Raw genomic sequence first — 16579 nt, 5'->3', positions numbered from 1 at the left:
ATTGAGATTCATCAATATTTTATACAAAAAAATTATGATTCAAAAATAATCGCCAAAATTAATCATATTTAGAATAAAAAATTGAGAGTTTCACCAATATAAATAATTTTGTTTTTTCCAAATAATGAAATATTCGCCAATATTTTATATCTTTTTTTGGAGGTGGCTTTCTTAAAGTTTACCTTGCCCATTATTCTATAGGCAAACCAAATGAGGCCCTACAATTCTATGGGGATGATTATCAATGAGGGTGGCCCTACTATTTATATGGCCAAGGCCCTACAATTCTATAGGGACAATTATCAATGAAGGGTGACCCTACTATTTATAAGGCTAAGGCCCTACAATTCTATTGGGTCAACTATCAATGAAGGGTGACCTTAATATATATAAGGTAGGCCTACAGATAGTAAGGGTTTGTGCCTTAGAATTCTAAGGCATTTAAATAAGCCTAGAGGTCCCCCCCTACCCCCCCTCCCCACCTCAATTCAATATAGGCCGTGTAAGGGTTGCCCACTCTATGGTAAGGGAAAACAAGGATAATGTGCAATTATTAAGGGAGGGAATCTCCTATAGATAGTAGGGCCATCATTCATTCCATCATCTATCCATCATTCCTTTCTTCCTTCGATTGATGCTTGGTTTTGGGCTTCCTAAAATTGACCAATCAATCCTTATTTCCTTGCTTCCCGAAATCGATCAATTCACATATTATTTAAGGTCCCCATAGAATAGTAGGGCATACTTCTCCTTGCATGCATTGATCAATCCTTCATTTCTTTGGCTGCATCCATGGGGTTTTGCATTTTCCTAGATCCTTCCCTCATTCCTTCCATCCTTGTTTGTTTGACCCCCTACAATTCTACTGGGTAGTAATCAAAGTATTTGTTGTTAGGGTAGGTTTGATGAATTCTTGTTAGGGTAGGGGTTTTGGTAGGATTCCTTGTTATGGTAGGTTTTCAACTTGTATCCCTTGCCCATAGAATTTTAAGGGGATAATATGCCTACTACTCTATGGAGGGCAGTTCCCCAATTTTAGGGTCACCTCCCCCACCATTTTATAAGCACATTATTGTTCTCTATTTTTATTCATTATTAGAATTGAAAAGAGATTATTGTGCGAAGTAATAATTCTATTAATTTATAGTTGGCTTGTTATGTATAGAATCTAATCTCCTACAAGATGATGGTGCACCGGTGATGTCCTGTATCTACATGGCCTGCCCTCTTTCATGGCAGGGGCTTTCACCTCCTTCCGTGTCGTTGAACTTGATTGGATCAACTCAAATAGGTGGAATTGTTAGCCAACTCCACTCCCACCCAGTTCAGTCGGAGAAATCAATACTGTTGCAGAAAACTATCAACAACAATCTATTTGAGGGGCCTGGGAATGAGAGAGAGGTGGGTGGGAAGAGAAACAACATTTAGTGCTGGTGGGTTGGGTCGATCCTTCCCTCTCATCCCTTCCCGTGAAGCTGATGGCTAGCTTGTGTTGGATGTTTATACTATTCTAAGCTAAGGGAGGACTCTGCATAAAAAGATAGCTCTTCGAGCTTCTACATCTATGGCAATTGCCTACTATTCTAAAGGAGCTTCTACAGGCAGAGAATTCTAGTTAGGTGGGATTGATCAAATTCCATCGCCCCTACTAAGATTATTTGACTTTCGTACTTTCTTTTAAGATTCTATACGCAACCGTGGCCCCCCACTCTATTTCTTGGGGGTGATAGTTATAGTTCGCTATAGAATGACAATATAGTGATGGACATATTGTCATTGATGTCAAAGGATGAACATAACTATAAGCATCATCAGCCTCAAATGGGCAAACATGTCATGAAGAGGTATGGATATAAAGTTGATAAAAGGAATATGAGTATAGAAGAAATTGTTTAAATTAAAGATTTAAAAATTGTGATATTAAGATGTAAGCAAAATGATATCATACTTAAAAGAACTAGGAAGGAAGCATCAAACAACATATGCCTGCAAAGCAACATCAGATATGAAGTGAAAAAGTCTGAACCGTAAGGGAAATATGAAGCTATCAGCATATCACTTTCTACATTGGCTAAGTATAAACATTGGATAGTAACATGAATGAAGCAATAGGAAATGATCAATGTAGCAGATATAAAGACAGTATTCAGACTTAAGAAGGTCTCTGTAAATAAAACAAATGATGGCAAGTAAGCAATAAGAATACATCCACGTCATCGTATATGCACAGTTCAGTTTTGAAAGTATGGACAGAGTTGTTATTTATAACAGCATTCTATTTATTGGAGACAAGCAGGGCAATAAAGAATATTGAATACCAGCGATATGAAGTCACACTGAACGCATACATAAAAACAAACAGTGAAACACTTAAAAATAGAGGTGCCATGTAATGTAAGGTACACAATACCAGATTCTATATTGAGCCCAATAAAGCCAAACAATTGCAGTAAAGAAGGGAGACACAGTAGCATTAAAGAAACGATCTGGTGCTAAAATATCTTGACTTAATGAGCTGATTGTCACCGTATCTGATAGGTTAAGACAAAGCATGGATATGCAGTGCTGAAATTATATCTGAAGTTGTTATATATGGAAGCCGTCTGTGAAGGTGCATCTCTGTTACAAGCAAACTTATAATCGAAGATGTTTGACAATGATATCAGACAGCAACTACAGTCAAAATAACGGCAACATGCATGAAGTTTTATGGTAAACTAAAATTGAAGAACTTAAGCAATAATAAAGACAAGCAAGTGATGCCAGAGGAGCCCGACATTCTTGAACAAACCATATGAATCACTTTTGCCATATTTGTCGTTGGGAGTTCAGAAAATGGATCTGCCAGTGATATGCCTTTCTAAGTCATGTCCCTAACTATTCAAATGCCTATGTCTACAAGAATCAATGAATTCACAATGAAGACCTGAAACTGACAAAAGCTATAATACCTACGTTTATTCAAGATTACACTGGTCCGCACACATGCGAAACACGAAAAATATTAAAAGATTAAAGATATCGAACATCTGAGCCTGATGTCATTCTGCATGTATAAAGTGCCAGGAAGATGATAGCAAATTTAATATAGAACCCGTTAATCCAAAAATCAGAAACTTGTATATGGCAGTATACAAACAGCAATGAAAATCAGAATGGTAACATATGAAAGGCCCGATAAAAACAATATATTATGAGTAAGCGATTCAATTCTGGAAAGTGGCATCTGTTTACAACAGTGAGACTTGTCTATCACACAGGAGTATTACTTTTCCAGTGATTGTTTTAAAGAGAAGCATTTATTATATCAGATAATAGTGATCAATCAGCAAGGAGTCATGATGGAATTAATATGTTGATATGAAACAAAAATGACAAGATATCGGATGCAAATGAAGACGACATACCTACCTTAGTTTTGTCTCATATCGTTGCTATAGAATAAGGAATAAATAAAATAAAATTTGTTTACTATTAGAGTGCATGATCTGACTAAGGATGGACTGAAGTCTACAGTAAATAGAGAGAATTAAGAGGAGACGCCAATAGCGGATAAAAGAATATAGGTTTAAGGAAGCTGCACAAGACAAAATTCAGACAAGACATCATTCGTAAGAGGCAATACATGAAGACTGTGTCCTATATATTAAAAGCAAATATATGACCAATATACAACAAGATACATTGTGTAAAGTCAGAATTAAATATTATGTTTAGCAAAATACAGATTGCTTGTATTGTTTAAATTAGATAAGAAAGGACATAACTGTTTGTCAAAGGTCATGTCTTCTTATACTATCATATAAATAAGGAGTGTTCCATTTGTTAGTGAGAAATATAAGCAGAAGAAAAAGTGCAGAAAAGAAGAGAATTAATAAGTGTGGAGTTAGTATGAAAATGTGAAGTCAGTAATAAAATATGAGAAGAGTAAGTAAGAAGTATAGTGATGTAAGCGGACGAAAGAGGAAGTCGGGTATAAGTGAAATATATGAATGAATGAACAGGCAAGTGTAGTGGAGAAATAAATGAAGAGAAGAGTGTGAGTGCTTAAAAAGAAAAATATATGTAATCAGATTTATCTGACATATATATATGTGCATGTGAATATTTAATACAAAGAGTGCAATATATAAATAATATCTACATTGCAGAATTATAAAAGTAGTATACATGAGATCAAAGAAAATATAATAAAAATATGGCGATTACAAAATTGCAGATTTAAGACTACAATAAAAACAGATTGAAGAAGGGAAGGTATTTAAGAGGAAAACAAGATCCATCATCAGTTGAAGTAAGCAACATTGATCAGGTGGAAAAGAAGTTGGTGTGCAGTGGGTTGGTGCTTATGAAGACAAGTAGAGGGAGTTGGTGCTTCCAGTAGGTTAGGGCCTACAAAGTGTGGGAGTTGGAGCTTCCAGTGAGTCGTGAGTCGGTGCTCATAAATATAGGAGTTGGAGCCTCTAGTAGGTCATAGCCTACAAAACATCGTAAAAGAAAAGTTTATGTAAGAAAGCATTTATTTTCCGTGGTTTTCTCCCGCATTGGGTTGCCACGTAAATCTTTGTATTATCATGTTCATGTGCATATTTGTTTATTTCTGCATTTGAAGTTAATTGTTTGGATAAAAGCTGTAAGTTGGCAAAATTGGTTATTATACTAATTCACCCCACCCTCTCAATATAATTGTGTGCTCTTCATCTAGTTCATGCATGCCCCCTCAATATAATTGAGGAAGATGCCAACTATAGAAGGTTGGGCCATAACCCTTCAATTCTATGGAACCCTATCTTATAGTAGTAGGGGATAGCAGGTATGTGTGTCTCAATCGAATTGAGGAGGATGCCAACTATAGAAGCTTGGGCCATATTCCTTCAATTTTATGGTGCCCTACCTTATAATAGTAGGGGGTATGCATGTAGGGGATTTTATACGCAACATGCCAAAAGGAACAATTATAGTTATAGTTCTCTGTGACCCCCTACAATTCTATGGCCCCTTTTTTTAGAAACTATATTTCTTGGGGTCGGTATATTATTGTTGGCATGTTATGTATAGAATCGAGCTCGACTTATTCTATTATTGGTGGGAGGTCCGTACAACGAAACCAATCGATCTAGAATTGAGGAAATGAACAAGGAAAAGCCACCACCTGGGTACCAATCCACCTTTTATATTGTGCTTGTACTAACCCCACTCAGATCCATCACCTACATCTCTCTTCTGTGGAATAAGATATATCCCCACAAATCAACTTGCATGTCTCTTCCCTCTCTTGTTCATGAAATAATTTGGCGATACCAATCTAAGAAGTAAAATAATAGAGGATGTTGACGCCTGTATGCAGGGGGTGGTGCAGATGCAAACTCTATTATTCTAAGGTAGACACTGATAAAGGATTCCAATTTGTCGCATTTGCGGGGTAGTTGATTGACACAAATGCTTTCGAGCCAGCCTTTTCTTCAACGTCTATATTAACCAACTCATTTCACATGATCATGAAGGAATAATTCGTTATCAATTGGTACAACATATATAATTTAACTAACTTGCTTCACATGATTAGGAAAAGAAATAATCGATTGATGCAACGTATGTAATTAACTAACTTGTTTCACATGATTACGAAAGAAATAATCAATTGATACAATATATATAATTAACTAACTTGTTTCACATAATCAGAGAAAGAAAAATAAATTCGTTAAACCAACAATCATAATCAAAATTAAAATTAGGGCAAAATTTGAGATGTAACATATAACCGTGATGAACACAGTACCCTATCATGCCACCATCATCATCTTGAGAAATAAAAAGTTAAAATCTATGGATGGATTCATTTCTGGGTCAAGTAGATGGCTCTATTCAAACAGGTAGAAGAATTATTCTCGAATGTTGCCATTCAGCCTAGTAATACTTTATTCTTCCATCAATTGTTACAAACAACCTGGTCATCACCTTTGAGAGATTTTTCTTTCTAGTGTTAGCTCAGCTAGAGTAGAAGCAAAAGAGGAGGCATGCAGGGAAGAGCCAGAGTAATTAAAATCTAATTTGACTGTGGCTCTGCATCTAGAACCCCCCTATCATTTCATTGTCTTATAGGAAGAGTGCAGATATAAATCACCATTGTCAGAAGAAGGTGGTGGTCAGTAATACTAGATTCCTCCAGAATCATATATTTTGATTGAACCCATGCAGTTCGTGTGTCCAGTCTGTGCCAAGACCCTCAATTACCATACCAACATGCAGGTATGAATAATGTTCACTGTAAAAGAATTTCCAATGCATACACAATCTGGGTTTACAAGTAGCACACTAAATTACATTTTATTTCAGCACAAAGAACATATAAATGATAGATGATGAGGTTCACTTCCATTCAAAAATATCAGTTTTGCCAGATAGATCTCATCTCAACGTTTCTACATAATTCGTATAATCCTTTTGCTATGGGCTTTGATTTTTTATAAGTTGTCATGTTTTGAACTCCCAGTTTTTTGTTCTTTCCAAGACAAGATTAAGTCTTTATTCCAGAAAGGGCACGATGAAACATAATACACAAACATGGTGTGGTATCTAGTTATATAAATCTATACCTGCAAATGACATGGTTCGGTAGTTCAAACTCCAAACCCTCCAAAGCACGTTTTATAGCTGTGTTGAAACTTGAACCAACCTACTGGTTATATTGTACCTCAGATTTCAGAACTTGAAGAGGAAGATTGAAATTTTAGAAAACTAAAAACACAGATGCATAATGGCCTGAAAGTTACAATAGATCTCTAAAAGTGTCGTGGCATATTTCATGGAAATTTAGTACATTGAAAGACAATACCACTCTTCTAATAAGTTTAGTGTTTCTTTTGTGTGTAAGAAATAAAATTCTAGTGTCAATCTTTGTATTTTCCTAGGTACCTTGGGAAGCAAGTGATGGAGGACATTTTCCACATATTGGATGTTGGATGTGGCTAAATAAAGGTATGCATAAGACACCTTCATTTTGATTTCATACATCTAGTTTTTATTTTCCTATGTGAAAAATATTGAATCTAGGAAAGCCTTAAGCTTTTCTTTTTCCTTCTAAATGCAAAACTTGTCTCAGATATCAAACGGAGAAAAAGAAGCTGGGATTCTTCCTAAGGTCAACATAGACACATATATGATAGTAAGGAAGCTCAGTTTTATTTAAAATGGAGTTTAATAGATCAGAGGCTATGTGTAATTTTTCTCATTCTCTCTTTTCTAAATATTTTGTCACCAATCTTTTCTTCTCCCATTTTCAGGCTATTGCAGTAAAGTATTTGAATGAAATATTCAAACTGCTCATAATTTGAAAGTGAAAACTTTAATTTTCTAAAATATCTTTGGCATTGAGAGAAATTACTATCTAGTATGGAATTAACAAATATTCTATCTTCCTTGAAAACTTTGTATGTCTGTATTAATAATTAGCATCTCTTTCACCGTACCAATTGTCATACTCTGACAATTTTATAAGCCCATATTTTGATACTTTTCTGGGTGTCTTTCTTTTATGTATGTCTGTTGTGTTTTTAGATCAGGCATGTAACAAATAAAATTCAAGCATCTCGCTGACATTTTATAGGTGCGAAGGGGGAAGCTTGTGAAACAAGTCTTGAGATATTGGATGCTTCATTACTTTTTGCTTTGAATAAATAGAATTCTAAAATCCATAACATCGATAGGTCTAATTATATTCTTTAACTTCTCCTTATAAGACTTATTAACACATTTATGTTGTAGGAAAGAAGACTGCATCTTGCTCTTGGAAAATGTGGATCGAAGCTCGCACTCCCAACAATGGGTATCTTAGTTTGAAAACAAGGTCTACTCACAGAGAGAGTTGAACAACTTATTGAAGTTTGAATGAACATTTTTTACGATTTTAACTATTTTGTAAGCCCATATTCTGATGCTTTTCTGGGTATCATTATTTTATGTATGTCTGTTGTGTTATTTTTGGTATTTTGATTATAAATTAGATAAAAATATATCATCGAGTAGTTTTTAGAGAAAATAAACTAATAACCCACTAAGCTAGAAAGCGTTGTCACAGTCTACTGGCGATCCAAATATATAGGAACAGATACAAAAAATTACATGTAACCATTGTAAATTCTAACTAGAAACATAATTAGAATCATCAGTATTTTCCTCCACGAGGTATGGTAACTGATTGTCTTTAGATGATGATGAGATCAAAGTAATAAGAGATACCGGCTGAAAGGAATACCTCTAACTTCTTGTTCAAAATTCTGTGCACCTATACTCGAGAGTGTTCTACCTTATCTTTCCCTTTCCATCTTCTGCTTTCTTTCAGTTGCCTGCTGAAATCAGTGAGGGTAATGTTGAATTCCTCTTTGTCTTTAACTGTTGTGTAGCCATACACGACTTCTTTTCTCTCAATCTCTACCTTGCCACCATCTAACAGCTTTAGGAACTTTGCTTTCCTAACCTGTGAATCAATATCAGAATAGATGAGTCTCTTAAGAGACTCAGTAAGGAGCCTTCTTTTTCCTTCAAAAACATCATTATTTCATAATTTCCATGTACCAAAACAATAAACCAGAAAAGATAGACCAAAAAATATTATAATTCTTATTGCTGTTCATTATAAATCTAGAAACAATATTTCAAAGTATCAGTCAAAAAATACATGCTGTACTGTTTCAGCTGAGTTGTAGGCATTGCTAAATTAGTTTCACCCCCTATCCTTTTGAATGGTAATTTATGTAGCAAAGTAACAGTCAAAAAACACCTGCTGTATTGTTTAGCTTTAACCAAACAGTCAAAAAATCAAATAAACATTTACAAGTTGCATCAACCTAGTGACTTTATCGTACATGTTGAATACAAAGATGATGATGATGAGGAAGAGGACATAGAAATAAAAGATGATGAACTTGATGATATCAATCTGGATGATGAGGAGAAAGAATAGGAAGCTACGAAGAAATCTTCCAGAGATGCAAGGTATTGAGGAAACTGATGCAGAGAAAATTGCAGCAGTAGTCATGGCGTCATTTCCTCACTCTCCAAGCACAACCTTACTGCAATTTGGCTCAGAGAAGCTTCTACCAAGTTGGTTGTTGATAAAACAGCTAGACCAAGTACCCAACCAAGCTTTAAATTTGTTTAGCTGAATGTTACAATGATAGAGGTGCCCAATACTTCATTTGCCGAGTAGCAAGGTCCTCCTTCATCAAGCTTGACCAAGCAGCAACAAGGTATTCATGTTGTTAGTGTCATTTTAACTTTTATTGCTAGTCCATCATTTTCAACTATTACTTCTATTCCAAATGTATCTATAGAAAGTACAATGATAGTTGAGAAAGAGTCTCAACCGAGTATTGGAGTCCTAGACAAGGGGAAACAAACAAGTTATTTCCACCATTTTGAAAGAAAAAGAAATTATTGATCTCAATGAGGATATAGTTATTTCAAATTGGAATATCTCTACCTTCACTCCTGATCAAATGAACACCATGGGTGAAAAACTGAAATAAAGAGCTAAGCAACATAAGCTTAGAGGAGAAAAGAAGAAAGAAAACCAAGTCTTTGAAGACATAAAGAGCATATTTGTTGATGCTCTAAGTGTTGAGGTTGAAAGCACTCGACCTATTTTGGATCAATTAGCAGATATTGTCCACAAATTCAATGAAGACTTGAATGGACAGGAGAAACTACTTTAGAGAACAAAAAGGAAGTTTGAGAACAGAGTGTTGGAACAAGTTGCACAAAGGATTGCAATAGACCAAGTAGAGTTAGCTACTATTCTTGGTACACTAGAAACCCTTGTTAACAATGTTGTATTATTATTTGTCAAGTTAAATGACACATCTATCTTTACCAAGGATATCAAGGAGAAATTATCTAAGATAGATGAAGACATGAAGGCAAGTGCACATCTGCTGTCACTTGACCCAAGCCATAGCTCTACACATCATACAAAGATCAAATCTCTGACCATTCTATAGGCAAAACTATTGAAGGAAGAAGCCAAGATCAGGGCCACACTTGCAAAAATCCAAGGCATGATTCTTCAAAATATGGATGCATTGCAAAAACATATTGCACATGCAAAGACACTCATCCATGATAACAACTTCTCCATAGCTGATCACATGATGGAATTATCAACTGAAGTGCAGATTGTATTACGTGCAAGTAGGGTACTTTAGGAAAATTGGGATAATAAAATGGTACTTATTTTGAAGGTACATTCTGAATTCTTATCACATTTTGGTATTAACATATAGTTATTATACACCTTTGGCATTTATGTCAAAAAGGGGGAGTAGTGTATATAGTATGAAAAGGATGAGAAGTATACTATATCGTGCATATGTGTATGGGGGAGTAGTATAGTGGAGTATGAATAAGTAAGGAATACCTTTACAAAAGCAATTTTAAAAAATAAAAAAAATAGAGTATGTTACCAAGTTGAAGACATAGAATGATGGAAAAGGAAGTTTTGACTTATAGTTTTGAATGATCAAATTTTTGTTTTGATAAGTGTTTTTGTCACTAATGCCAAAGGGGGAGATTGTTGACATAAAGGTCGATTTGTTTATTAGTGACTCAACACTTAGTGAATTGGTTACATTGCTACCAAGCTCTATAGTTGCTACCGAGCTTATTATTCAGTTTGTAGTGATAACCAAGTGATTCAGTTACTCCTAAGCTAAGCAGTCAGAATATAGTGTCTACTGAGCACCTAAGTTAGTTTGTAGTGTTTGCCAAGCTAAATAGTGTTTACTGAGCTTCAAAGGCAAATTTTGGTGCAAACTGAGTGTAGTAGAGGCTACCAAGCCAGTCGGTGGAAGTGAAGAAGATTGTAGTGTTAACCAAGGTCTATAGTGTTAACCAAGTCCAACAATATCTACCAAGCTCATAGGGTTAACAAAGTGGATCTAGTGTTGACCTAGTCATGTAGTGTCAATCGAGTGATCCAGTTGCTACCAAGTTTCTCAGGCTTCACCGAGTCACTCAATGCTAACCAAGTTCAAGCTACTTGGAAGTGATTAGTATGGATTGAGCTTCAAGTTCAACTGAGTGCCAAAGATTGCCGAGCATTGACAGTGTTTTCCATGTATCAAAACATCACAAAGTTTGTCTTTAGAACCTGAGTTACAATAGTTGGGCCAACCTTGTGAATTATGATTAAATTGGTATTGTAGCTGACTCTAATCAGTTGTAATTTGGATTGGTATGTATGTATATGTATACATTGTATCATATCTAAACAAGACAAGTGAAGAGTGTATTATGAACAAAAGTGCAAATTGAAGAAGGTTACAAGCAATATAAGGGACAACAAAGCAGTACAAGGGACAACAAAGATATCATAGCTAGGTGATTATTGTAATACAAGGAATCTCAACTAGAAAATTAAGAGTTGCAAATCAGAGATCAGCCACTGGTTCATCCTAACACGTGCATTAGCCAAATCCTTTAACAAGGTAGACTTAACAGTCTTTACTAAATCTCTTAACCAAGTGCATACTTCATTATATGTTTGTAAATCCTTTGACAGGGTGGACCTCATAGTCCTTATTGCTCCTAGCAGGGCAGATCACTAGAAGTGGTCAATTGTAAGCCTTACTAAAACTTGTGGGTATCATCCCCACCCTAGTTTTACTTTCTAATTGGAAGGTTTCTAGGTCACCATATCTTGTTCCATAAATGTTTATTTGCTTTTATTCTTTCATGCATACGATTAGATCAGAATATTATATGAAGGATTAATTGGTGAAGTAAGATAAAATTTTATTGGTTCTTGTTTCTCTCCTCCCCTATTAGCAACCTTGCCTACCTTATATTTCCAACATGTCCATCATTATCATTTTATCAAACTACATAGCAGTTCCAAAGATTTATCCAAATAATAAATTACACTCATATAGAAAGCTCATACCATGATTAAATAAAATAATATACAGTCTAATTTTAAGAAAAACAATAGTCTTAAATGTATATGATTAAATAAAATAAACAACAGTAAAAGTTGTAGCTATATAATTATAGTATTATTGATTATGTTAAACAAAATGTTCAATAAGACAAGTATGAAGTAACATAAATGGATAATTTGCTCGATCCTATTATAATTTAATGTGAATGCATCCGATCATTACCTAGATGATATTATGCACAAGATGTTTACTCAATCATTAAGAGATAATATAATCTGTAGGTACAGATTTCTACATACTTAGTTTGGTATGAATAGTTTCAATTGAATGCAAGGATAATTTTTTGTGTGAATTCAAGACATGAATGATTGATTTAATTTAGAACAAGTACTATGCAAGTGTAATGTATGCATATAAAGCAGTTCACATAGTGAACTGATATACTTACATACATACATGCACATATGCCTACATCATCATAATCAATTATCCTTGAATTTGACCAAAGCTATTATATATGATGCATGTTTAGAAGGGGAAAAAATAACATTTATGTACGTACCTCTTCTCCCCTTGAAGAAAATCGTAGAGCAAGGGCACGAGGATCACAACGAAATGCAGTAATCACAAGGGAATGACAATAGAATCTTGGATCTCCATTGATCTCCACCAACATTCAAAGCTCTGCACCCTCTTTTGTGCACCACTTTCCACAATCAATCAAAACAAATGAGGAATGATTAATGTCGTGTTTTCCTTTCTTTTTTATTTATAATCCATAATCCATAATCCACAATATCTCTTTGTATATATGCATACATACATACATACATATACACATAGATATGTGTGTAGGTATGTATATATACACAAATATATACATATACATATATACACTCATATATATACATACATACATATACATACATATATATACATACATACATGAAAACAACAATGCACTTTCCAAGAGTTTACAATTGTTGAAAAAATTTAATGTTTTACAAGAAAATGCACCTGAAGAACTGTTAGCCCAAAAGCAAGAAAATGGTGTTGAAACAGTACAGAAAGTGTTTGACATGAGAGGTCCACAAGTGAGGGTGTTGACCAATTTTGAAAACTTAAATGTTGAAATGAAGGCTATCAATGATCAAACACCTATGCCAGAGTTATAACACAATGTGAAGTTGATTTTAGATATAGTAGAGGCAGATATTCAGAAGTTTGATAATCAAAATTTAAGGCACGAGAGAAAAGGAGGAGTGACTTCAAAAAGAGAAGGAGTGACTTTAGAAAGAGATTGTATGATAGAAACAATAGCTAGACAACATAGAGGATATAATGGGAGCCACTGGATAGAAGCTAGGAAAGTATTTTGGTAGGTACTATGACATTGGAATCACTTGCAAGTGTCTTTAAGAATTTATAGTCCAAATATTGGGAGGACTACAAGCTGTACAATTTGTCATGTATTGCATCTACATTTTCTTATAAGAGTGTTTCAAGTATTGGCACAATCTCCTTGTAATGATCTCAAGTATCAAATGCTTATAAGAGTGTTTCAAGGTTGGGAACCACTTCAACATCCTTTGCATGGTTTACAGGTAATGTCATTGTAGCAGAGGCTTTTGCAAGGGAATGAGCCTTGTGATTATGACATTTACACAGAAGCAAAACTTGCTTCTTCAACTCCTTACACTCAACTTTTCATTGAAGTTATTCTTCAATTCCTTGCATATGCAATTGTATCACCTTGGAAAACTGTATTTAATCCTACTAGTTGGGAATAGTTGGTTATGTTTTATTGTACCTAATCTAATGATAGTTCTATAGGAATTTGTAATCAACCCAGCTAATTAACAACTAGACCCATTTAATTGGGTTATGGCTAGTTTCTTTCTAAAAATATATGCTATGATATGTTTTTGTAAAATTTCTTGCGAACTCTGACCATTTTTCTTTGTCTACATTATTTTTGTGTAGGATCTTGGGGTAAGTCACTTAGCACGAGTTGAGTGAGTTTTATTGTTTTAATATTTTGATTCTAGAATATGTATGCAGATGGATCAATTTTGTTGTTGTGCTAAGATATAATAATCACCTTAAAGAAGATCTCTAAGATATACATGTTTAGAAGGAAATATAAAGAGATACCTGTTTAGAAAGAAAACAAATGAACATTTACATAGCCCTTGAAGAAAATTGTAGAGCAAGGGCAGGGCAATGAAATCATAGAGAAAGGGCACAACACGATAACAAAGTTATAGAGAAAGGGCACAAAGATCAAAAGTGCATGATAAGGCAAAAAAATTGTAGAGCAAGGGCATACCAATGAAATCACAGAGCAAGGGTATGACAATGAAATTACAGAGCAAGGGCACGACAACAAAATGCAAAGATCACAAAATGAAATCGTAAAGCAAGGGCATGACAATGAAATGTAGAGATCACATCAAATAATTGTACCAATCACAAGGGCATGACAACGTTCAGAGCTCTCCACCCTCTTTCACGTAAAACTCTCCACAACCAAAATAAATGGAGAATGATTTATGTCATGTTTTTATTTTATTTTTTATACTCACACAAGCATCACAATTACAACGCCAACATCAGTATTATGATGATGTTAGGGACAATTGAAAAAAGAATATATGAAAATCACCATAAATTACACCATTGTTACAAACTTTTGTCACAATTTGACCCCAAATGTTGTAGTGTATTAAGACCCCTTCAAATATCCATGTGCACATATAAAGTTGAGATCATCGTGCCTAGTTTACAAAATTATGATCTAGATTGATTTTATATTATCCCCAAAACTTTTTATTCCGTAGCTTAATGAACATTCTAAAATAGGACTCCTTTACACATAGTTATGAACTAAATACAAGGAGCTTATAGAAAATTATGATAGATAGAATGATAGAATATATGTGAGATGTAGGAGATCTATATAGTTGAAATTTGGTACATGTGTGTTGACATAAGACCATGTATATACATACAATTGTACAAAATTTTTAATAATCATAAATGTTAGGACCTATTAAACATATTTGAGGCTCCTTATGGTCTACTATGTATCCTAGTCCACTCGTGATATTACTTAATCAACAATTATGACACCATAGAACTTATTAATTTATCCACATCTTATTACCCTTTTAGCTCGCCCATAAAGTTTTCTTGAAAGGGATTCTAGTGGGTCATGGGACCATTTATGATCCTTATAACTTAGGTTTTAATGCATTAAGATAATCCCTTACTAAGACCCCTTAGTAGATCATACCTTTAAGGTCCTAAAATTTAACTCTAGCAAATAACATGACCCTTGACCTCCCTAGGTCCCTAGGACCCCTTTAAATGGACATAAACGTGTATATGAACACGAAACTCATGACACTTGTAGTTTATAAATTCATGTGATCCATATTGATGTTTGATTTTGAAAGTTTGAACACATGTCATCCTAATTAGGACCAACAATTGTCACAAGTAGATCCTTATATATAAACACACACACAAAGTTACCACATGATATATTGACTTAAAGATAATCTTGTTAAGATATGATCCTAGATTTCATATGTTTGATTTTATATTCTCTCTTTAAGTCATCATTTTATATTATTATCCCTTTAAGACATCCTATTAGGACCCCTTTATGCACGCATGTACATGATATCAATATATTCAATTCATGTTTAGGACTCAAGATACTATGTATGTTCATTTCATATATGTATATAACTTATATGCATGCACATGTTCATTTCAAGTTTAGGAAGTTTATGTATGTACATGTGCACATGTGTATATGTTCATTTCATGTTTAGGAATTATACATGCATACTTATTTCACGTTTAACAATAAATTGGATACATGTGTATGTTCATTTATGTTTTAGGACTTATATGTTTAAAATTAAATTTGACACATGTATATGATCATTTCATATATAAAAATAAAGTTGATTCATGTGTATATGTTCATTTCATGTTTAGGAATTATACATGCATACTTATTTCACGTTTAACAATAAATTGGATACATGTGTATGTTCATTTATGTTTTAGGACTTATATGTTTAAAATTAAATTTGACACATGTATATGATCATTTCATATATAAAAATAAAATTGATTCATGTGTATATGTTCATTTCATGTTTAGTATTTATAGATATGTGTATGTTCATTTCACACGTACAAATGAATTACATGCGTGCATATGCTTATTTCATGTTTAGGATTTCTAGTTTCCTAAATGTCATTTAATAATTTCAAGTTTACATACACACATACTAGGAGCTTGGCACATGGCATATCAACAACCTCTTATTTCACCCCCACAACAACTTATCTCCCTCCCCACACCTCATCAGGCTCCTATGCCCCCAAATAAGGATCCTATTTCCCCCAACAACAACCTATTGTACCTCATGAGCTATATGAGTGCACTAATTAGGAGATTTAGAGACTTCAAGAATCCCTGACTAGTGGTACATACTCTAGCATATATAATAGTACATGCTAGATTATTTTATGTAGCCTTACCTATATTTGAGATGAGATTCATGGTGCTTCTTCATATGCTACACATACCATACATGTAGTCCTTGAGAGTAAGAGAA

General features: G+C 34.2%; 1 long non-coding RNA gene across 2 annotated transcripts in view; it reads left to right on the top strand.

The window, feature by feature from the left end:
- LOC149528977 (uncharacterized) overlaps positions 1–16579 on the top strand; it is a 186285-nt gene that overhangs the window by 160165 nt on the left and 9541 nt on the right. Inside the window, exons 3-4 of one of the 2 annotated variants that reach the window (XR_016359037.1) lie at positions 6915–6981; positions 7106–7168. This is a non-coding gene — a long non-coding RNA (uncharacterized LOC149528977). Of the gene's footprint in view, positions 1–6914; positions 6982–7105; positions 7963–16579 lie in introns of those variants that run through there. The other variant, XR_016359039.1, reaches the window with a different exon arrangement.

Source organism: Cupressus sempervirens, chromosome 11 (genome assembly GCF_028749045.1).
Source record: "Cupressus sempervirens isolate cs-2001-9-10 chromosome 11, ASM2874904v1, whole genome shotgun sequence".
In the NCBI taxonomy this organism is placed as follows: domain Eukaryota; kingdom Viridiplantae; phylum Streptophyta; class Pinopsida; order Cupressales; family Cupressaceae; genus Cupressus; species Cupressus sempervirens.
Note: the sequence above shows the minus strand (reverse complement) of the source record. Positions and strands in the feature narration are given on the sequence as shown.